General features: G+C 45.7%; 1 non-coding gene across 1 annotated transcript; it reads right to left on the bottom strand.

The window, feature by feature from the left end:
- Positions 1 to 20,744: 20,744 nt before the first annotated feature.
- Positions 20,745 to 20,818, bottom strand: TRNAG-UCC (transfer RNA glycine (anticodon UCC)). Its single transcript has one exon. It is a non-coding gene; the product is annotated as a tRNA-Gly (tRNA).
- Between the last annotated feature and the right edge of the window lie 2,716 nt (positions 20,819 to 23,534).

Here is a 23,534-nt window from a genome sequence, read left to right on the forward strand (position 1 = left end):
TTAAATATTCATTCTAATTAATCTCTCATATACATCTCTCATATATGATAAATATCTATATTTGTAACATGTAACAAAAATAAGAATATATATATGTGTGTATATATATATATATGTATATATATAGGTCTTCCCTGGTGGCTCAGTGGTAAAGAATCCACCTGCCAATGCAGGAGACCCAGGTTCAATCCCTGGATTGGGAAGATACCCTGGAGTAGGAAATGGCAACCCACTCCAGTATTCTTGCCTGGGAAATCCCATGGACAGAGGAGCCTGGCAGGCTACAGACCATGCAGTCCCAAAGAGTTGGATATGACTTAGCGACTAAACAACAGCAACAACTATGTGTGTGTGTGTGTGTGTGTGTGTGTGTGTGTGTGTGTTGAGAGAGAGAGATATTTTATGATGAACTGGCTCATGTGATTATGGAGGCTCATATGATTATCATAAGATCTGCACTCAGCCAGCTGGAGCCAGGATAGCCAGTGTGGGTAGAAGATCACTGAAAGCCAGCAGGCTCAAGCCCCAGGAAAAGCTGATGTTCCAATTAAAATCCAAAGGCAGGAAAAGAAAAAAACCCATGTTTCCAACTCAAACAGACGGGAGGAATTCTCTCTCACGCTCAAGAGTGTCGGCCTTTTCGTTCCATTCTGACCTTCAAAAAACTGGACGAGGGCTGTCCACATTGGGGAGGGTCATCTGCTTTACTCAGTCTACCAATTCAAGTGTTAACGTCACCCAGCAACACCCCACAGATACACCCAGGGTAATGTGTGACCAAGTATCTGGGTACTTCATGGCCCAGTCAGGTTGACATACAGAATGAACTGTCACACAGGCCCTAGGGTGTTGTCCCTCCATCCCCTGCTGAGTGGTCTCCTGTGACCACTGAAAAATCAGATAAGTACTGAGGGGTGCCTTGGAGGTGGGACTGCTGTGCTAAAATCAGGTGTGTCTGGGGGATGCAGCTAGGGCACAGGAAGCATTCACCTCAGGTTCCTGAACTTCTGGCTTGGGCAAGCAGGGGAGTAGGGAACCCAGTAGGAGGAGCCAGGGTTGGGGAGGGGGGCACAGATACTAGTGGCAATGGGCTGGGTTTCCATATGCCAGGGCCTGCAGGCAGCTTGAGCTGGGGTGTGGCTGAAGCTCTGGAGCTCTAGAGTGGGTGAGGGGTCCTATGAGACCCGCTGCAGAAGAGCAAAGGGACGGAGTCTAACTGCAGTGAGGTGTGTTTGAGGGGGCAGGGGAGATGTGAAGCCCACAGCCGAGGACAGTCCCTTCAAGGAGAACCATAGGACAGAGGTTGAGTGAGAGTCAGAGTAAAAGGAGGATTTAAGTTGAGAAAAAGATTATTCTGTCAGTCAGTCAACAAGCATTATTGAGCCCCTAATCTATGACAGTCCCTGGGGATACTACCATTATCAACACACACTGAGCTTCTCTCCCTGGAGAGTAAATGTGTATAGAAAACACAACAATTTCGGATACTGTAAACATAAAACAAAAATATAACTGCAGGGAATTCCCTGGCAGTCCAGTGGTTATTGGCCCTGTCACTGCCATGGCCCAGGTTCAATCCCTGGTCAGGGAATGAAGATCCTGCCAAAAAAAATAAAGAGAAAGAGATAGATAAAATAATTTCAGATATTGATAAGAAGCACAAAGAGATAAATCAGGGTGATGTGCAAGTGAGTGACAGGGCTACTTCAACTGTTAGGACTAGTTAGGGAAGGTGTCTCTGAGGAGGGGACGACAGCTGTGGCTGTGGGGAATGAGAAGGACCTGGCTGGGCAGAGAACTGGGGGAGGGTGTGCCAGTGCAAAGACCCTGGGATAGGTGTTTGGGGGGAGGGGGAGCCATGGGCCTGGAGAGGGTCAAGGACAGGAGGCTGCTGGCTGGCACCACGCAGGGCACTGTAGGCCCTGGGGGCTTGAGGTGAGGCTAGTTGTGTGAAGCCATTGGAGCTTATGAAGCAGGGAGTGATTTACATATGGAATGATTTACATATTTGAAAGGTCACTCTGAGGACTTCTCTGGTGGTCCAGTGGCTAAGACTCCATGCCTCCAATGCAGGGGTCCTGGGTTTGATACCTGGTCAGGAAACAAGGTCCCACATACCACAGCTGAAGAATCTGCATGCCCCAGTGAAGATGGAAAACCCCCCTACCACAACTAAGACCCAGCACAGCCAAACAAACAAATACATGAATATCAATTTTTAAAAAAGGTCATTCTGGCTTTGGGGAGAATGGACTCAAAGAGGGCAAGAGCGAAGGCAGGGAGGGTAATGAAGAGGCCCCATGGTTGTCCAGGCTGGGGATGATGGGAGTTTTGGTTTTTTTTCAAGTTCATGCTCAGTCGTGTCCGACTCTTTGTGATCCCATGGACTGTAGCCCGCCAGGCTCCTCAGTTCATGGAATTTTCCAGGCAAGAATTCTGGAGTGGGTTGCCATTTTCTTCTCCAGGGGATCTTCCAGACCCAGGGATCGAACCAGCATCTCTTACATCTCCTGCATTGGCAAGTGGGTTCTTTACCACTAGTGCCACCCGGGAAGCCTGGGTGATGGTGGGAGAGGTTTGGGCAAAGACGGAGCATTGCAGGAACAGGCCTGTCTGGGTATACTGGGATCAAAATGGAATACACAGAAGGACAAAAATTACCATTTTCTAAGTCACTACTGTGACTGTGCCACAGTAGTGATGTGATGTGTTGTCTAAATAGAGAGAAACTTGATAATTGCCTGGCATCAGTTCACAGGTAATGTATTTTATGAGGTGTGTGTTGTTAGCAGGTATTAGAGTTGTTTAGAAGGACTCCATCAGCTAATGAACTGTTGTGATTGGGTCATGAGAAGTGTATCTTTATTTTTTTTATAATCCTAGTATAGTTGGTATACAGTATTACATACATTACAGGTGTACAATATAGTGATTCACAATTTTTAAAGGTTGTACTCCATTTATAGTTGTTATAAAATGTTGGCTATATTTCCCATGTTGTACAATATGTCCTTGTAGCCTATTTTATACATGATAGTTTGTACCTTTTACTCTCCTACCCCTAAATTGCCCCTCTCCCTCCCCTCTCCCCACTGGTAGCCACTGTTCTCTATATCTGTGAGTCTGTTTATTTTTTGTTGTATTCACTAGTTTGTTGTAGTTTTTAGATTCCACTTATAAGTGATATCATACTGTATTTGTCTTTGTCTGAGTTATTTCACTGAGCATAATTCTCTCCAAGTGCATCCAGGTTTCTGAAAATGGTAAAATTTCATTCTTTTTGTGGCTGAGCAGTATTCCATTTGTGTGTGTGTGTGTGTGTGTGTGCGCATCATATATATATGTGCGTGTATATATATATATATATATATCTTCTTTTTAAGAAGTGTTTCACATTTATTTTATTTTATTATTTTTGGCTGTGCTGAGTCCCCATTGCTGTGTGTGGGCCTTCTCTAGTTGTGGTGAGTGGGGGCTACTTTTTGTTGCGGTGCGCAGGCTTCTCTTTGCGGTGGCTTCTCTTGTTGCGGAGCATCTGCTCTAGGCGCACAGGCTTTGTAATTGTGGCGCATGGACTTAGTTGCCCCAAGGCTTGTGGAATCTTCCCAGACCACGGATTGGACCCATGTCCCCTGCATGGGCAGGCGGATCCTCAACCACTGGACCACCAGGGAAGTCCGAACAACATCTTCTTTATTCATTCATCTGTTGATGGACACTTAGGTAGCTTCCATATCTTGGCTATTTTAAATAATGCTGCTGTGAACATAGGAATGCATGTATCTTTTGAATTAGGGTATATTTTTGTTTGTTTTGTATGTGTGTATATATACATATATATATATATACACTCCTAGATATATATATATCTAGATATATATATATATATATATATATATATATTCCACTCCTAGAGATATATATATATATATATATATCTCTAGGAGTGGAATTGCTGGATCATATGGTAGTTCTATTTTTAGTTTTCTGAGAAGTCTCCATATTGGAATGTGTACCCTTAATAGGAGTAGGCTTTTCACAATCCACCCGTGACTGGAATGGAACTTTCAGAGTGAGAATGCTTCTCAGGGCAGGAGCAAAAGGCCAGCATTAGGAGAAGACCAGCTCTCACCACATCCCTTGTGAGGATGGATCTGGAGGAGAATGTAAGAGGCTCTCGACAAGGCTGCACTCAGGCCGTTTACTCAGCCGGGAGATGCTCCTGGGGGAGGGCAGCAGGTGGGGTGGGTGGTGGGCTGGTTGTGGGCAAGGGTGTCTGCTCACTTATGCCCACAGGTGGGGAGGAAGGTTGAGAGCCAGGGTGCAGAGCTGTGCTTTGTGAACGGTCCAGCTGGGGACCCACTGCCCAGAAAGAGTAGGATTCTTGTACCAGACCCTACTGAACTCAAGAAAGTTTTTTGGGGGTTGTGGGAGGCAGACTTTCCTGGTGGTCCAGCAGTTAAGAATCCACCTTGCTGTGTAGGGGACATAGGTTCAATCCCTGGTTGGGGAAGTAAGATCCCACATACCACAGAGCAACTAAGCCCATATGCAAGTAGAGAGTCCATGTGCTGCAATGAAAGACCCCAAGTGCTGCAACTAAGACCCAACACAGCCAAATAAGTAAATTTTTTTAAAAGAAAGCTTTTGGTTGAAATGTACCTTTTATTCTCCGGTTTTGGTGAGGAAGATGCTCAGTCACTTAATTTTAGCGTAGATAAGCACGGCAAAGAGGCCAGATCAACACTCGTTGTCTGACTCTGGACCACTGATGGCCAACAGCAAGGGATGGACTCAGTCAACCCAAGGAAGAGTCCCCACTCTACCCTTATGAGCCTCTTGTTTTTCAGCTTGAAATGGGAACAACTCTGCCCATCCTAAGTTCAATGAAAATGGAGGTAAAGTAGGGTGGGTTTGTCAAATTGACAAATGGACAAACCTTGAAGACATGTCAGGCTAAGTGAAATAAGACAGAAACTAAGGGACAAACATTGAGGTGCCTAGAATAGGCAAATCCATAGAGACAGAAAGTAGAATAGCAATTCCCGAGGGTTAGGAGGAGGGAGCCGAGAAGGCAATGGCACCCCACGCCAGTACTCTTGCCTGGAAAATCCCATGGACGGAGGAGCCTGGTAGGCTGCAGTTCATGGGGTTGCTAAGAGTCGGACACGACTGAGCGATTTCACTTTCACTTTTCACTTTCATGCATTGGAGAAGGAAATGGCAACCCACTCCAGTGTCTTGCCTGGAGAATCCCAGGGACAGGGGAGCCTGGTGGGCTGCCGTCTCTGGGGTCGCACAGAGTCGGACACGACTGAAGTGACTTAGCAGCAGCAGCAGCAGCAGCAGGAGGAGGGAGGAATAGAGAATTATTATTCAATGGGTTATTGTTGTTGTTTAGTCGCTAAGCTGGTTCCAACTCTTTGTGACCCCATGAACTGCAGCATGCCAGGCTTCCCTGTCCTTCACTATCTCCTGAAGTTTGCTCCAACTCATGTCCACTGAGTCAGTGATGCCATCCTACCATCTCATCCTCTGTCTCCCCATTCTCCTTTTGCCCTCAATCTTTCCCAGCATCAGGGTCTTTTCCAATGAGTCGGCTCTTTGCATCAGGTGGCCCAAGTGTTGGAGCTTCAGCTTAAGCACCAGTCCTTCCAATGAATATTCAGGGTTGATTTCTTTTAGGATTGACTGGTTTGATCACCTTGCTGTCCAAGGGACTCTCAGGAGTCCTCTCCAGCACCACAGTTCGAAAGCATCAATTCTTCAGCGCTCAGCCTTCTTTATGGTCCATCTCTCATATCCATTCAGATGAACCTAAACTGGATTTCCTGCGGCTTCTGTGGCCTGGCTGGACCCTGGCCCAGGCCAGGGTCTAAATGTCTAAATGTAGACAACTCTGAAAAGAACTAAAGTATCTGAAAGCTGTACCACATGACCTGTAATCCTTGTAGTTATCTATAAATTTTTCCTTACAAGGTTTTCTACAATTTGATACCTGGGTTTTTATTGTGTGGCTGTTTAGCAATATTTTATAAACATTTCCCTGTATCACGGGAAGCTCTGTATAAAGCACTATAAAGGCCATATGGAAATGCCGTAATTCACCTTTTATTTATTCATCTGTGTCGGGTCTTAGTTTCGGCACATGCGATCTTTTTTTACGGTGTACAGGCTCAGTAGTTGTGGTGCATGGGCTTAGTTGCTACTCTGCATCTGGAATCTTCCTTGACCAGGGATCGAACCTGTGTCCCCTGCATTAGCAAGTGGATTCTTATCCACTGTACCACCAGGGAAGTCCCCACAGTTGTTCACACTACACAGAACGTTGGGATCAAGGTCTCTGTGCATAAATCTCTGTCTACCCCTTGGTTATTACCCTGCGATGGGTTAAATACCCTGGATTTTTAGAAGTAGAATTACTTGGGTATGATATCAAACCCTTATAGAGGTTTGTTTCATGGTGGCAGGTTGATTCAGAAAGGCTCTACCTTTGGCACTTCCTCTGGCTGAAGCCCAGCCCACCACCTGTGTCCTGGTGCTGTTGACTCCACATGGAGAAAGGGGTATCTTGGCTTAACACACATTGCTCCTGAGAGAGGCCCTGCCCATCCCTCTGGGCAGCCATCACAGAGCTCCTGGGATGCCAAGGTGCTGTGCATACCAACCTTAGAAGGTAGGATTGACGAGAGGGTGCTGATGTTAGAGACCATCCTCAGCAGAACTGACCTCTCCAGATTGTTACAACCTTGCTTCTCATAAGGTAGACTCAGCTCAGAAGGAAGACAGAAGCGCCCCCACCCCTCCCGCCACCACCAGCCCTTGTGGGGAATATTTGCTGTCCAGCTAGTATCTTTCACAGGGAGCTCAGCCCGGTGCTCTGTGACAACCTAGAGGGGTGGTATGAGGATGGGTGGGAAGGAGGTTTAAGAGGGAGGGGATATATGTATACTTATGGATGATTCATGTTGTTATATGGCAGAAACCAACACATTATAAAGCAATTATTGTCCAATTAAAAATAAAATTTAAAAAGTCACACAATATAAAACATACTATTTTTAAAAATACTATTTTAACTGTATTTAACTATACAGTTCATTGGCACTAAGTACATTCACATTGTTCTGCAGCTCTCATCACCAATCCTTCCAAGTTTTTCACTTTCCCAAATGGAAACTCGGGCTTCCCAGGTGGCACTAGGGGCAAAGAACCTGCCTGCCAACACAGGAGACACAAGAGACGCAGGTTCCATCCCTGGGTCAGGAAGATCCCCTGGAGGAGGGCATGGCAACCCGAATCCAGTATCCTTGCTTGGAGAATCCCATGGACAGAGGAGCCTGGTGGGCTACAGTCCATGGGGTCGCAAAGAGATGGACACGACTGAGTGACTTAGCATGCACACATGCAAACTGAAACTCTGTCCCCATTAAACATTAACTCCCCCTCCCCCCAACCCTGGCATCTACCAGTGTACTTTCTGACTCTATGAATTTGACTGTTCTCTGTACTTCATGTAAGTGGGGCCAAACAGAATTTGCCTGCACCTCCACCAGTATCATTTTTTGCCTGGTCCTTGTACGCTTCTAGAGAGGCCGAGGGAGAGATTCTCTAGGGTGTGCAGGAGAGGCAGAGGCAGGTGTGGAGAGGGGTTTGCAGATTTGCCGCCATCCCCTGCCCTCAGCTCTTCCAGAGATGCTGGTGTGACCTTGGCTGGGGCGGAATGAGGCACCCAGACACCGTGGTCTCCACCTCCAGCTGACTCTGAACCCACTCTGCTACTTACCTCCCTGTGACCTCGGCCACCTTTCTGAACCTTGCTGTGCTTCCATTTTCCCATCAGTAAAGGGCACTAATGGGCTTCGCTGGTGGCTCAGACAGTAGGGGGTTCACCTGTGATGTGGGAGACCTGGGTTCAATCCCTGGGTCAAAAAGATCCCCTGGAGAAGGGAATGGCTACCCACTCCAATATTTTTGCCTGGAGAATCCTGTGGACAGAGGAGCCTGGCAGGCTACAGTCCATGGGTTTGCAAAGAGTTGAACATGACTGGGTGACTAACTTTCTTTCTTTCAAAGGGCTCTAATAATACTTACTTCTGGGGTTTGTAGTGAACGTTAAGGTTATGGGTGTCCAAGTCCCAGGCCCAGCCCTGTGTAACCAAGCAGCTCAGAATGTGCTGACCCTCATTCCCCCACTGCCATTCACAGGATGGCAGACCCTCCTCCGTCCGGATGGCTTTCTCCCAGTTGTCAGTAGGATGGGCCTGGGGCTGGTGTTTGCAGTGCCCACTGCGAAGGGCATCTTAGACCTGACTTGATGCTGGGTTCCCTACTACCATGTCCCTCAGTAAGAGTCCCCTTCTTTGTACCCTGAACCCACCCAGCTCCCAGCATCAGCACTCCAGGGTCCCCACTGCCTTGTGAGGCCTTAGCTTTCTTGGCGATCATTTTTAGCAAGTAGACCCTCATCTTCATATATTCAGCAGACAGCTGACAATTGTGATAACCCTGATGGGTGGTGAGTAGGGCAAATTAGCCAAAAGATGATTGATTTTTTTTTATGCGCAATTTTATCCTCAACCTTTCCTAGCAACGTGCTCTACCGGAGTAATAATTTCTTCTCCCAGGTATTTGCCAGTATCGAGATTGCACATCTATTTATGGTTGCCTGGAAGCCCCATAATTACAATACAGTCCAAGTGCCCATTTTCTTTCCTTGACTACAAATAGGGATCAATCGAATTTTAAATGACCGCTCCGGGGCTGGCTCCCGATCGTGACCTTTGTAAATGATTAGCGCTCACCACTGTTGCTGTCTGCCGGGAAAGAGCAAGTGGCCAGAGCTTTCTAACTGGCATTTAATCTGGACGTGGGCCAAAGATATTCCAGGTGAAAACCGGCCATGAGCTGCCTGTAGAGAAAGGGCTTGTGGACTTTGTCTCCGCCCCAAGGACACTTCCGGTGTGTCCCCCACACCCGCTTTCTTTGGACCAAGTCCTGGGTTCTAAGAATATCTGGATGGAGCTGCGGTAAGCACCCTTGGGGCCTGAATTCAGAACATCCCTGGAAGTTTGAAACCTGCAGATAAAATTGTTATTTGCTAGGAAGAAGTTTCTTTCCTCCTCTTCTTTTTCTTAAATCACTGTTTGATCTCCATGCTAAGCTTTATGTTGTGAAGCTTGAGAAAGCTTCGGTATAAATAGTTCTTACTGAAGAAGCTGCATCCAGGCCTTGCCTTGAGCTCCCACATAACATCCCAGCTGTCCTCAGGGCCAGGCTTTCTGATTCAGGCTGAAGCCAGCTGCAGCATGTTTGAGCTGCCTGCCTGAGGTCCCTGGGGGTGCTGCCTGAGGGCAGATGGCTGATGCTCAGCCACAGAAGCCTGGAACACGATCCTCCTGCATTTCCTGGAGGTGGGATGTCAGGAAGGCTGCTTCCTACCTACCCCTCTTGATGGCAATGTTGGGGCCACAGGGAGGGCGAGACAGCCTCCTATTTGAATGCTAGCCCCCTCCTCAGTTTCTTGAACCACTGCTGTTAAGAATAATTTGCTACCTTTGTCTGTGGTCAGGCTGCAGCTGTGTCATTGAAATAGAGTCTTGACAGCCTTGCTTTATCAGAGTCTTGTTTTATGTAATAGCAACCTGTTTCCTTCTGGACGGTGGTCTTTGAGCCGTCTGCTACTAGGTCCCTCTGAGCATCCCTAAGACCAGCCTTGTCACCCACTGGTTCTCTCTACACCCTCCATCCCCTCTGCAGACAGGCCAGCTCTCTAGGGACTGACCCTCCTGGGTATCTGCATGTCAGCTGCTATCCATGCAGGGCCCCATGACACCCATCATCACCCCGCGCCTCCTCTGTCCACTGCACACATGCTCCCTGAGCTGGCTCTGTGCTGGCTCCTCTGAGCGCTCTGGGCAGCAGGGCTATACCTGCTCAGGACGCAGATACTGGTTACCCCTGTCTCCGGCTAAGCACCTGAGTGTAACCTTACTGCAGCTCCTCATCTCGCCAGTCCCCAGGAAAGCCTATCTCCTCTACCAACCCATGAGAGTCCTCTTTGGTTCGGGGACACCTGAGCTCCCAGGAATAAAGGAGGACACCAGGGAAGGGGATAAACTGAGATGAGTCAGCAAACAAAGCTTGATCCCACGGTTGGCTGCTGGCATGTCTCTGTGATGCAACCACTAACAGAATTCTCATAAAAGCACCAGTGTTCCCCGAAGTGAAAGCTGTTGCCAAGAGTTACAATCTACGAGGGCTCTCCTGGTGGCTCAGTGGTAAAGAATCTGCCTGCCAATGCAGGAGACACAGGTTTGATCCCTGATCTAGGAAGATCTCACAGGTCCACGGAACAACTAAGCCTATGCGTGTGTGCATGCTCAGTCCTATCCGACTGTTTTGCTACCCCATGGACTGTAACCCTCTAGGCCCCTCTGTCTAGGGGATTTCCCAGGCAAGAGTACTGGAATGGGTTGCCATTTCCTACTCCAGGGGATCTTCCTGACCCTGGGATCGAAACCACATCTCCTACGTTGGCAGGCAGATTCTTTACTACTGTGCCACCTAGGAAGCCCAACTTACCCTGGGCACCACAACTATTGAGCCTGTGCTCTAGAACCAGGGGATGCAACTACTAAACCCACACTGTGTGCTCCGTAACAAAAGAAGCCACCACATTAAGAAGCCTGTGCACCGCAACTAGAGAGTAGCCCCTGCTCACCGTAATAGAGAAGATGCTGGTGCAGCAACGAAGACCCAACACAGCCAAAAATAAAGAATTGTTTTAAAAAAGAGTTACGATCTATGTCTGTTTCTATTTCTGCTTTGCCAATAAAATCACCTATACCATTTTTCTGGGTTCCACATACATGCGTTGATACATGATACTTGTTTTTCTCCGACTGACTTACTTCACTCTGTGTGATGGTCTCTAGATCTTTTCACGTCTCTACAAATGACTCAGTGTTTTTCTTTCTTTTGGCTGAGTCATACTTGGGATGAGTCAGGAAATTGGGATTGATGGCTATACACTACTGATACTATTAATATGTGTAAAATAGAAAACTACTGAGAACCTACTGTGTAGCACAGGGAACTCTACTCAATGTTCTGTGGTGACCTAAATGGGAAGGAAATCCAAAGGGGAGGGGATGTGTGTATGTGTGTGGCTGATTCTCTTTGCTGTGCAGTAGAAGCTGGTAAACATTGTAAAGCAACTATATGCCAATAAAAAGTAATTTTTAAAAAAGAGTTCCGATCTAAAAATCCCATGAGAAGTCTCAAGTAAAGCACTGTTTTGTCCTGCTGCAGAAGTCTCGGGAAGGTACGTGCTGTGGCTGTGTTCCCCCATGCGTCACGAGTACACCTGTGTTCTTAGAAACTTAGAATGTACAGGACAACTTTCTTTCTTTGTCATGGACATAGATCCAAGCTAGCTCAGTGGAGGCAAAGGCAGAGAACCAAACAGCATCAATAGCTTCCAGCTCTTGAGAGGCAACCAGGTAAACTCACCTGAGCTTTTTCCCCAGCTGGGGAGGTAAGCATCTGTCTAGGTGACTATGCACGATTTCTTCTATATCTCTTCTATATCTTCTGTATCTCTTCTATATCTTCTATATCTCATATCCTCTATAGATTTCTTCTATATCTCTTCTGTATCTCTATTTCTTCTATATATCTCTTCTTCTGTATCTACACATATCTTCTATATCTATAGATATCTTCTATATCTAAGCATTTCCTTCTGTTTGACCTTTGAAATGCATCGGAAACCAAGCACCATGTGTCTCCTTGGTCCTGTTCCTTTATTTATAGAACAAGTAATCTGACAGGTTGTGGTTGAAATTTGTGGGCTTTCCCAGTTGTCATCATCATTTTTAAAAAAGATTTAATTTTAAAATTTTATTTTAATTTTGGCTGCACTGGATGTTCGTTGCTGCGAGTGGGCTTTCTCTAGTTGTGACAAGTGGGGACTACTCTTTGTTGCAATGCTTGGGCTTCTCATTGTGGTGGTTTCTCTTGTTTTGGAGCATGGGCTCAGTAGTTGTAGCACATGGGCTTAGTTGCTCTGAGGCACATGGGATCTTAGTTGCCAGACCAGGAATCAAATCTGTGTCCCCTGCATTGGCAGGCGGGTTCCTAACCACTGGACCACCAGGAAAGTCCCATCGTCGAGTTTTCATTTATATTTCTTTTTTCTTTTTTTTGTTGAGTTTTAATGTATACATTCTAGCAGGCCCCGGTAATGTGAGCACAGCATATTTCAAGATATTTCTGTTATGGTACATCCAAAGATTACAGTTGGAAGCAATTGATTTAATTCCCCAATACCATGGCAATCTGGAAACATGAGATGTGTTTTGTGTGCAGTCAGGATGGGCTCTAAAGTGCATCCTCGGGCTCAGCAGCAGATCTGAGCCTGGAGCCTGAACCTGTGGAACCGTCATCCTGGGAGCCCCTGACATCCTCAGGCATTGGTCCCAGCACAGTGTGGGAGGGGAAAGCATCTTGACTGTGGAAGATGCTGCTGCATCTTTATGTGTCGGTACCTTTTGTTCACTCCCTGAAGAGCAGCAACTTTGCTGATTTCAGTTTAGTTTATTTTCCCACTATTAACATGTGTACATGTAAGTGTTTTCAAAGATGCTTACATTAGTGTCATGTTTTGCAGATAATGTATAACAGTAGGACTGAGGTGAGAATCTTTAGTGCAAAAGCTATTGCTCCTGGGAACGAAGGAAGTGCACGGCTGTGAGGTATGATAATTGATCCCACCACAGGCAACTTGTATCTCTGGAATTTCACCTTTGTCTTGACACATATACTATTAGTAATTATTCTGATTAGAATAATGCCCTGCATTTTTAAAGTGTGTAATTTGCACTTAGAGACACTGCTTAACCTTCGTGGGAATGTTACTTTTGCAGAGTTCTGCTGATGCTACAGACCTCCAAAAGACCTGAATGCAGCAGGGGCATTCATCGGAAACCTGTATCAGTAAATGATGAATGTTTGAGTTGAGGGCTGGGTAGTTTTCTAAATTCTTTTCTGAATCTGTATGTTAAAAAATTCAGAAGAAGCCATGCGTCAGTGCCCCCGAGATTCTGGAATAATTGACTTGTGTAGTCAAGTAAATATAGTATAATTTCACACCCAGACCAACTGGCAGGGACAAAACCAGCAGAGAAGATGGCATTCATGAATTTAGCTGAAATAGGCAGAGCAGACAGCCATATATTCCAATGTGTGTTCCAGGGAACACCCGAGGTGCTGGATAGGTGAAAAGGGGCTACAGGAGAAAGGGGTTCCATTGTCCAGGCAGTTAGGGAAGTACTAGGTCCAACCAGGTGAAACAGGTGTCTTTACCAACTGCACTGCTGTCCTAACTCACCTGAGTTAGGCGCTCCATCCCTGCTCACCTGAAAAATGTGACAGCTTCCACTAGTGCCCTGTCATTCTTTTGTGGGATCTTAGTTCCTCAGCCAAGGATCAAACCCATGCCCCCTGCAATGAAAGCTCAGATTCTTAACCACTGGTCCAGCAGGGAAGTTCCTCCATTACCTTTTAAAAAACTCACCCACCCATCAGCCATTTACGACAATGATTGCGCTTAACATTAGTGGCAACATACAATTGAGGGGCAGGGGTGGGAAGGCTGCACCATGTGGCATGTGGGACCTTAGTTCCCCAACTAGGGATCAAACCTGCACCCCCGCATTGGAAGTGCAGTTTTAACCACTGGACTGCCAGGAAAGTCCCCAGAGGGGACTTTTGAAGAGATGATTTGGGGAATTCCTTGGTGGTCCAGTGGTTAGGAGTCAGCACTTTTACTGCCATGGCCTGAGTTCAATCCCTGGTTGGGGAACTAAGATCCTGCAAGCCGCCCAACACAGCCAATAGATAAATAAAAGATGATTTGGCATGTCATGCCCCAACCTCAAACCCTCCAAGGGTTTCCTGCCCCACTCGGAGTAGACTCCAGCTGTAATCGTGGCCCGAGGCTGGCCTGCCCTTGCATGGCCTCTCCTCTCCACTTTTTCTGTTCCACTCTCCTCCTTCCTAGAGGCTTCAGCCACCCTGATCTCTTCAGTCTTTGGAAGGGCTCAAGCCCTTTCCTGCCTCAGGGCCTTTGCACTTGCTATTTCTCTGCCTGGAAATGTCTTCCCTCTGATCTTCTTGGTTAACTTCACCTTGTCATTCAGATCACAGCTCAAAACCACCTTTTTTTCTTTAATATTTGTTTATTTGGCTGTGCAAGATCTTAGTTGTGGCACTCAGGATCTTTAGTTGCAGCATTTGAACTCCAGTTGTGGCAAGTGGGATCTAGTTCCCTGAGCAGGGATGAAATCCAGGCCCTGGGATCAAATCCTGCACTGGGAGTGTGGAGTCTTAGCCACTAGACCACATGGGAAGTTCCAAAACCACCCTGTGAGAGGTGTTTTCCCATCACCAGGTCTGTGCCGCCTCACATCCCGCTGTTACTTTATATACCATGAAAGAAAATGGTGAAAGTGAAAGTCACTCAGTCATCTCCAACTCTTGCGACCTCATGGACAATGCAGTCCGTGGAATTCTCCAGGCCAGAATACTGGAGTGGGTAGCCTTTCCCTTCTCCAGGGAATCTTCCCAACCCAGGGATCAAACCCAGGTCTCCAGCATTGCAGGCAGATTCTTTGCCAGCTGAGCCACAAGGGAAGCCCAAGAATACTGGGGTGGGTAGCATATCCCTTCTCCAGTGGATCTTCCTGACCCAGGAATCAAACCAGGGTCTCCTTCATTGCAAGAGGATTCTTTACCAACTGAGCTATCAGGGAAGCCCCTATATACCATGAACATGTATTATTTTCTTTATAGTACTCATTGTTCTCTGAAGTTATCTTATTAATTTATTGTTTTATTATCTCTCCCTGCCTGAATGTGAATCTCATGAGGACAAATTGGTAAGTGTCTTGGTCTGTCCCATTCACACTGACCCTTAGTGTTTGGAACCACACCTGTGACTTGGAAGGCTCTCTGTGAATACTTGCTGAGAAGCAGAATGAACTGTGGGCCCATGTCTGTTAGCACCTGAGGAGTAACGGGGAGCTGGCCATAGGCACTCGCTGAAATGTGATGTGAACTTATACCATGTGCAGCGCCTGGCCTGGGTGAAAACCTCACCATTTGAACGTGTTCAGTATATGGAAAATCGATTAGAACCTGAGGGCTCAAAGCTGGCTCTGAATGTCTCACCTCACATCCCCAGATCTCGATATCTCAGGGGTGGGTGTGCGAGTCAGGGGGGCCCCCTGTGTCCAGTCACCTGGACCTGATTACAGGTGCCCTGTCCTGCAGTCTGTGCTGCAGGCAGAGACTTTTTGGGTAACAGGCCCCCACATGGCTCTGTCACCCCACTGCTATTCCTGTCTCTAGGATTTTCCTCCCCTTTCTTCTTCTGGCCCCACCTGTGTAGGCAGGAACTCTCATTTCACCTACATAGCTCAAGAGGATTAGGCATCCTTGAGAGGGAGTGCTGAGCAGTGCAGGCTAGGGACCCTGGCTTGGTACCAGTTTTCCCAAGCTGCTGTCTCACTTTGCCTGGAAATGTCTTCCAGTTCAAGGCATCCCCTTCATCTGATGAATGGTATCGGCAAGATTGATGGGGAAGGGAACAGTGGTGTCAGAGTCTGAGGGTTCCCCACCATGGAGGGGCCAAAAGGATGGCAACCTTCTGACCAAAGGCTGGATGGACCCTGCTTGTCAGACAGTGTGACCTCAGACGGTTGACTTCTCACCTCATCCAAGGACACCAGCCTGCCTCCTGGGCACCTCCTGCACACTGCACCCCTGCCCAGACCCTCGTTCCCATCTCTGCCCTCCCCTGTTCTGTCCCGCTGCTCTGGCTTCCCCTTCCAGCCTTCCTCTTCCAGACTTCCATAGTGATCCTTCCCTAATAAAGGATTGCCGCTCTGGTTCATTCTCTTCGTTTCTTGCCTCTATGCCAAGTTCCAAGCCTTCTGGTTGTCCTTCCCTCATCCATCTCCCTGTCATCCGTCTCTTCAGTCTTGCTTGGCTGACTCCCCCACGGCAGCCAGAGAGACACTGGTTTGTTATGGATAAAGTCAGACTATTCTGTGAGTCTAAAGAAGGGAAGATAAATCAGCATAGTAAAGACTTTCGCTTCGAGTCACACTCCTTCAGAGCATGGTTTTCTAATTGTTTACAACTTCAAGACTATGAAACAGGAACATGGACAGTGCCAACAAAATCTGTGAAGCAGCCCGTTTGCCTTTATAGTGTCAGAGGCATTTCTTTAGCTTGGGAGGAATATTGATGGATGAAAGTGTTGATTGGCCAAAAACCCTGGCAGGAGGAAGCAAAAGATATGAAATGGGAATGTCCTTATTCATGGAGAGAAGCATCTTTCAGGACAGGCATCAATGCCCTGGGCAGGAGTTGTTATTCAGTTGCTAAGTTGTGTCCGACTCTTTGTGACCCCATGAACTGCAGCATGCCAGCCTTCCCTGTCCTTCATTATCTCCCAGAGTTTGCTCAAACTCATGTCCATTGAGTTGGTGATGCCATCCACCCATCTCATCCTCTGTTGCCCCCTTCTTCTTCTTCATTCAATCTTTCTGAGCATCAGGCTCCTCCTCAATGAGTTGGCTCTTCACATCAGTTCAGGAGAGATGACTTAGAAAACGCATGTGGTCACCTGTGGCATGTAACACTCTGAGACACAGACATCTGTAGTGATCTCTTTACTGGGTCATGAGAGCAGCTCAGGTCAGGAATAAGAGCAGAGCCTCAAGGTCTTGGAGGAGAGGGTCACACCACCTCTGTGTCACAACACTTTATTTTGCTTTTGCAATCAAGCCAAACGAGACTTCCAGACAAAGAAACCCCTACTGAAGTTGAGTTCATAATAATAAATTACAAACTACCACAAGAGAGTCTGCTCCAACAGAGAAATTGGCATTTCAAGAACTGGAAATAATAGAACAAACCGAAAGACATTCAAAAATGTGTTTAAAATATTTATAGATCGTTGAATGTGGATCATTTTGCTTTTCTGTATGTTTGAAACCAATTATAATTTTAAGAAAGAATCAAGGAGGGCAGTCAACAGTTTAAGTGAAAAAGTGAGAGGAATTTTAATTAGGGATTAAAACCTCCAGGTATTTCCTTGGTGATCCATTGGTTAAGAATCTGCCTGCCAGTGCAGGGGACTCAGGTTCAATCCCTGTTCTGGGAACTAATATCCCACATGCCGAGGGGCAACTAAGCATGTCTGCTGCAACTACCGAGCCCAGCAGCCACAACTAGAGAGAAGCCTGCATGCTGCAATGAAGATTCTGTGTGCCACAACTAGGACCTGACACAGCCAAATATAAAATAAAATCAATAAATAAAATAAATATTTTAAAAAGAAATCGGAACCTCCACCTATGAACACCCCTTTCATCCTATGCCCCTTTCTTCTTGGTAATCCAGGCTATAGAAAGCCAGTTTGCAATCTAGGTCAGCAATCAGAGTGGTATGTTATAATCTTCATTCAAAACTCCTGAAACAATACAGCGTATGTCTTGTCAAACAAAAATATAAGACTATATATCTCATGAATAGATAGAGCATGTATGAATTTTCTTTTGCCCAACTGGGGGAAGATAAATGGATACAGATGACTTCACGTGCATTTCTGTTCTATAGCAGCCAGACATTTACTTTCCCTAGGATGCAGTTCTTAAACAGAAGTTGCTTGTTGCCATGGATTTCTGCTCTCAGTTTTCTTTTTTTCTTTCTTTTCTCTTGCCTTTTCCAGGACTTGAGCAAAGCCAGCCTAGCTAAGAAATAAGCGAATTATTTTTAGTTTTTTCATGAACTCTTTCTTTCCTTTGGCCCAAGGCCCATTGGACCTCAAAGCGATTTTAATTCTAAGGTTGGACTTTGCTGGACCACTTATCTCCATGCTTGCCCCTGACCAGCTAGGCACTCCCAGGGACCAGGAAGCCCCCTTGCTCTCAGCTACTGGGGCTTTACCAGGAACACATTACTTTTCAGGTGTCCTCAAGTACTTCAGACTTAGCACATTTCAACAGAGAGCTCTGGAATCTCTTCCTTGGAGAGGGTCACCTGAGTCAGAACTCCACAGGCTTCCCTGATTCCTCCTTTCATTTGTCCTTCCCCCTGTCACTTACGCGCCCTTTCATTTCTACTTCTCAGGAGTATATCCCAAATGGACGGTGTCCTTTTCACTGAATAGGTTTGGGGCTGTCTTGGAGATCAGAAGATCCAGCCCTGTCCTGGGACATGTTTGCTCAAGCCTCACACACACAAGAAAACTTCCCTTGCAAACCTCCAGCCTCCATTGGCAGCCTCCTCAGCACCCCTTTCCAGGTCTCACCTCCAAGCAAAGTAATCCTGCAGGGATACGCAAGTGTGACCTCTCCAGAGCCCCTGCTTGGAGTCTGTCCTTTTCTTCGAAGCAGATGTAAAGAAACAACAGTACAGCAGAAAGAAAAAAACATTAACCCAAAACAAGTAATAATTTGAAATTCTTTTTTTTAATTTTATTTTTTTTAATTTATTTACTTGGGGCTGCACTGAACTTCTCATCGCAGGGGCTTCTCTTGTTGCTGAGCGTGAACTCTAGAGTTGTGGCACCACGAGCTTAGTTGCTCTGCAGCATGTTGAATCTTCCCTGACCAGGGATAAAACCTGTGGCCCCTACACTGGCAGGCAGGTCCTTAACCACTGGGCCACCAGGGAAGTCCCAATTCGAAATTCTTGTTCACTCTTTTTCCCTTCGCTCCCCATCATCTGAGCAGGAGGATGGTTTTCCCTTCTCTTTTCCTACCCCTTCTGTGCAGTGTGAATGACATTGAGGATGGGAACAGAAGCTCACAGAAGCTTGTAACCACTCCAGAACCTCTCCTTGGAGTCTGTCCTTTTCTTGGAGGCAGATGCAAAGAAACAACAGCGCAGCAGAAAAAAAATATTAACCAAAAACTAGTGATAAATCAAAATTCTTTTTTTTTTTAATTGAGGGTGGGGACCCTCAGGGCACAAGCAGGACTATTTCTATCCCTGCCTCTCTCCCTGATAAGATGAACTCCTCTTGTGGCTGACAAGGAGTCAGGAAACATGAAGGAGAAGCAGCATATCCTTGGGGGACAAGTCTCTGGCATCTTTGTCTGAAAAAAGAACTTTCCTTCTCTCCAGGAGGATTAGATCTCACCTGCCACACTTGTTGTGGGTGTTTTCAGCTGCAACTCGGCCTTCAGTGACTATTATGTTCACTTGAGGTGTTCCAAGTGTTGATGATTTGGTTCCATCCCTTGGGGTTTTCGATTCAAACTAGGTCTTCATAAACCTAAATGTAAAAAACAAAACTATAAAACTCTTAGAAGATATCCTCGGAGAAAATCTGCATGCCCTTTGGGTTTGGCAATGACTTTTGTAGACGTAGCACCCAAAGCACGGTCCATGAAAGCAAGAGTTGGTAAGTTGGAGTTCATTAAAATTAAAAACCCCTGCTCTGGAAAAGAAACTGTTAAGAGAGTGAAAACAAACCACAGACTAGAAGATCTTTGCAAAACACATATCTGATGGAAGACTGCTCCCCAAAATCTACAAAGAACTCTTTAAAATCAACAATAAGAAAATAAACAACTCAATTAAAAAATGGACAAAAGCTCTTACTAGACACCTCACGATAATATAGCAAAATAAAATAGGAAAATATGCTCACCAGGGAACTGCAAATTAAACCAACAATAAGATACCACTACACACCTATTAGAAAGGCTAGGATCTAAAATGTTGACAATGTCAAATGATGGTGATATGTGGAGCAACAGGAATGCTCATTCATTGCTGGTGGGAATGCAAAATAGTACATGCAGCCACTTTGGAAGATGGTTTGGCAGCTTCTTACAAAACTAAACGTCCTCTTACCATATGATTCAGCAGTTATGCTGTTTGGTACTTACTCAAATGAGTTGAAATCTTATGTCCACCCACAAATGTTTATAGCACTTTATTCATAATCACCAACACTTGGAACCAACCAAGATATCCTTCCATAGGTGACTGGATAAACAGACTGTGGAACATCCATGCAGTGGAATTTATAGAGTGCTATAAAAACAATGAACTATGGAGCCATGAAAAGACAAGGAGAACCTGAAGTGCATATTTTTAGGCATAATCTAAAAGGTTACACATTATATCATTCCAACTCAATAACATTTTGGAAAAGACAAAACTAGGAAAAAGTAAAAAAGACTGGTGATTTTCAGGGTTTGGGGAAGAACAGGTGGGGAAGGAATGAAGGGACAGAGCACAGGGGTTTTTTGAGGGGCAGTGGAACTATTCTATATGATACTACACGGGTGGAGACAGTGTGGTAATCCATGGAAGGAGTGAACATTACTATAACAGTTGATAGTTACTATTAACTAATAAGTGTTATTATTAGTTAATAATGTATCAGTATTGGCTTATCAATTATAACAAATGTATCACATGAATGCATTTGTTTTAACTGATAAGCCAAACACACACCCACTACATGAATGCAGTGTTAATAGGGGAAACTGTGTGGGAGAGAGGGAGTATATGAGACCTCTCTGTACTTTCTACTCAAGTTTTCTGTAAACCAAAAACTGCTTTCTAAAAAATAAACTTTATTTTATTTTTAAAAATACTTATTGATTTATTTGGCTGTGCCGGGTCTTAGTTTCGACATGCAGGATCTTTAGTTCCCTGACTGTGGATTGAACCCAGGCCCCCTGCATTGGAAGTGCAGAGTCTTAGCCCACTGGCCCACCAGGGAAGTGCCCAAAATAAAGTTTATTAATTGTAAAAAAAAATTTTTTTTCTTAAGGACCGAGGGCCTCCCAAAGGTCTCCTTGTTGCAGCTAAGGTCTAAATCAACTTTGGAACATTTCAAATGGACTCCTGGCATCCATCAATCTAGACCACGAGTTTATTAGGTGTTCTAGTATGCTTGCACAAACGATTTTAAACTCTAGAGATAAAGAATATAAAATTTCTATTGATCCATCTGTTTGGCAGCACACTTGACTAGTCTAAAAACCTGAACAGAAGACAGTGTCACCATCACCTTTCCTGCACGCTGTCTGAAGTGCCCAGCTGGAGGCAGCTCTCAAGCTGCTCCTGATCTCACACAGTGATGATCCTGGATGCGGATGTCTTTGGAAGCCTTGTTAGATATACCCTCATCTCTCAAGCTGATGAGGTCAGGCAGCCTGTGCTTGTCATGAGGTGTCACATCCATAGCTCCTGCTCTCTGACAGTGGACAAACTGTCTGCTCTCCTGAACTCGGCCTGCTCCTCTGAAGAAGATGTCAGTCTTGGCCAGTTCCCAGGAGGGCCGCTGTGCAACTAGTCACTTCTCTGAGCACACTTGAAACCACTGCAAGCTCCCTAGTAAAGCTAAGAGGGGACCTTCCACCTCTCTATCTGGATGCACCATAGATAGAAGTTTTGGTTCACTCCCTTTCCTTCCATTAGATTACCAGCCTTTTGAAGAAGTCCAGGATAGGACAGGAACCAGCCTACCTTCCATCCCTCCCTTCCTCCTTCCTTCCTATCTTTGTTTAATTAATTCAAAAAAATTACTTATTTATTTTGGCCGGGCTGGGTCTTCATGCTGCACACACACTTCCTCTAGTTGCACCAAGTAGGGGCTACTCTCTAGCTGTGATGTGTGGCCTTCTTATTGCAGTGGCTTCTCTTGTGGGTTTCCCAGGCGGCGATAGTGGTAAAGAATCCGCCTGCCAGTGCAGGAGACCCAGGTTCAATCCCTGGGTTGGGAAGATCCCCTGGAGGAGGGCATGGCAACCCACTCCAGTATTTTTGCCTGGAGAATTCCATGGACAGAGGAGCCTAGCAGGCTTCGGTACATGGGGTCGCACAGAGTTGGACACAACTGAGTGCCTAACACTTTCTCTTGTTGTGGAGCACAGGCTCAGTAGCACATGAGCTTAGTTGCTCCGCTGCATGTGGAATCTTCCCTAACCAGGGATTCAACCTGTGTCCCCTGCATTGGCAGGCGGATTCTTAACCACTGGACAACCAGGGAAGTCTCTTTCCTGTCTTTCTTTCTCTCTCTTACTTTGACCTGGAACTTTCTCCACTGACAATCCATAGTACCCAAGCCACACTGGGACCAAGCAGGAACTCAGGTCTGAGACAAGAATGGATGTTGTGGTCTGCCTTGCTCTGGATTTCCTCAAGAAAAGCATAGGTTGCCTGTTTACTCCATTTTATTTATTTAAAAATCAGAGATGACTTTATTACTTTAAAAGCCAATGATATTGATGCAATGTCACCTTTCTGGGTCCATGGTTTAAAGGGACAGCATTTTCAGAGATGATTGTGTAAAGCAGCAAGTGTGTGCAAAAGTATTGGAAAAAAAAAATATGTAAATGAGGACAGCACTCTTAAAGTCTACCTCTGAAGCACTCAGAAAACATGGTTATAGGCATTGCACAAGTCTTGAGGGTTGCTTCAGGGAAACTGCATCTTTGCAATGACTGAATCTCCACATTCAGGGACAGAGGAACAGACTGAATAGGTGTCTTAGTCAGGGACCAGTGGGGAGGAAAGGTCGCTTAATGACTAAGGGACAGCAGCACCAGTAGCTTGGTCCTGACCAGCAGAGCCCCCACGCATATCTCAATCCCCCACACAACCTCTGTCCAGCAAACACCTCTAACTAGTGTTGCACACACATGGCAGAGTGACCATAGGAACTGAGGCCTGATTAATGTGTGTTTCTCCATAGTAATATCGAACTTTTTAAAGTTCTAAAAATAGTTTTAAAAAATATTTATTTTTTATTATTTGGCTGCATCGAGTCTTAGTTGTGGCACACAGGATCTTTGTCGCATCATGCAGATCCTTCGATGTGGCACATGCTCCAGTGGGAGCTTTTTCAGTTGGTTCTTGTGTCTCTGATGTATCTCCGTAACTCTCCCATTATGGAGCACTTCCTTACTTTCTAGCACTGTAAGATACTCCAGGTTCATTTTGTATACCCCAGTCCTAGAATCAGCTGTTTCTCCATAGAGCCCTAGTTCCTTCTCACTGGAGTGTGATATTAGAAGCCAAGATCTGGGCAACAGATGTGTTCATTGCTACCTGGGTCTTATTGCATCTGGAGCCTCTCAAATGACAGAGCAAGAAAATATATGTGTATATGCTAACTTGTCTACACATACACATTTCTAAATATGTCTAAATGTAGCCATATTTATTTATATTAAGTTAAACATGAGTTCATACTGATGTCTCCAACTCTATTACCGCATATATCATTCTAGTCTCCTCCCATTGCTTACGTGTAAACCAACACTCCATTAGTGAGAAACCTGGCTCCAATCATCCACCATCCATTTATGTAATTATTATATATACTGAGTAGTTTTACAATTGTTAACCCTATGGTTTTTCCAGTGGTCACGTATGGATGTGAGAGTTGGACAGTGAAGAAAGCTGAGCGCCGAAGAATTGATGCTTTTGAA

Source organism: Giraffa tippelskirchi, chromosome 7, assembly GCF_054371585.1.
Source record: "Giraffa tippelskirchi isolate mGirTip1 chromosome 7, T2T-mGirTip1v1.2.pri, whole genome shotgun sequence".
NCBI classification, from domain to species: domain Eukaryota; kingdom Metazoa; phylum Chordata; class Mammalia; order Artiodactyla; family Giraffidae; genus Giraffa; species Giraffa tippelskirchi.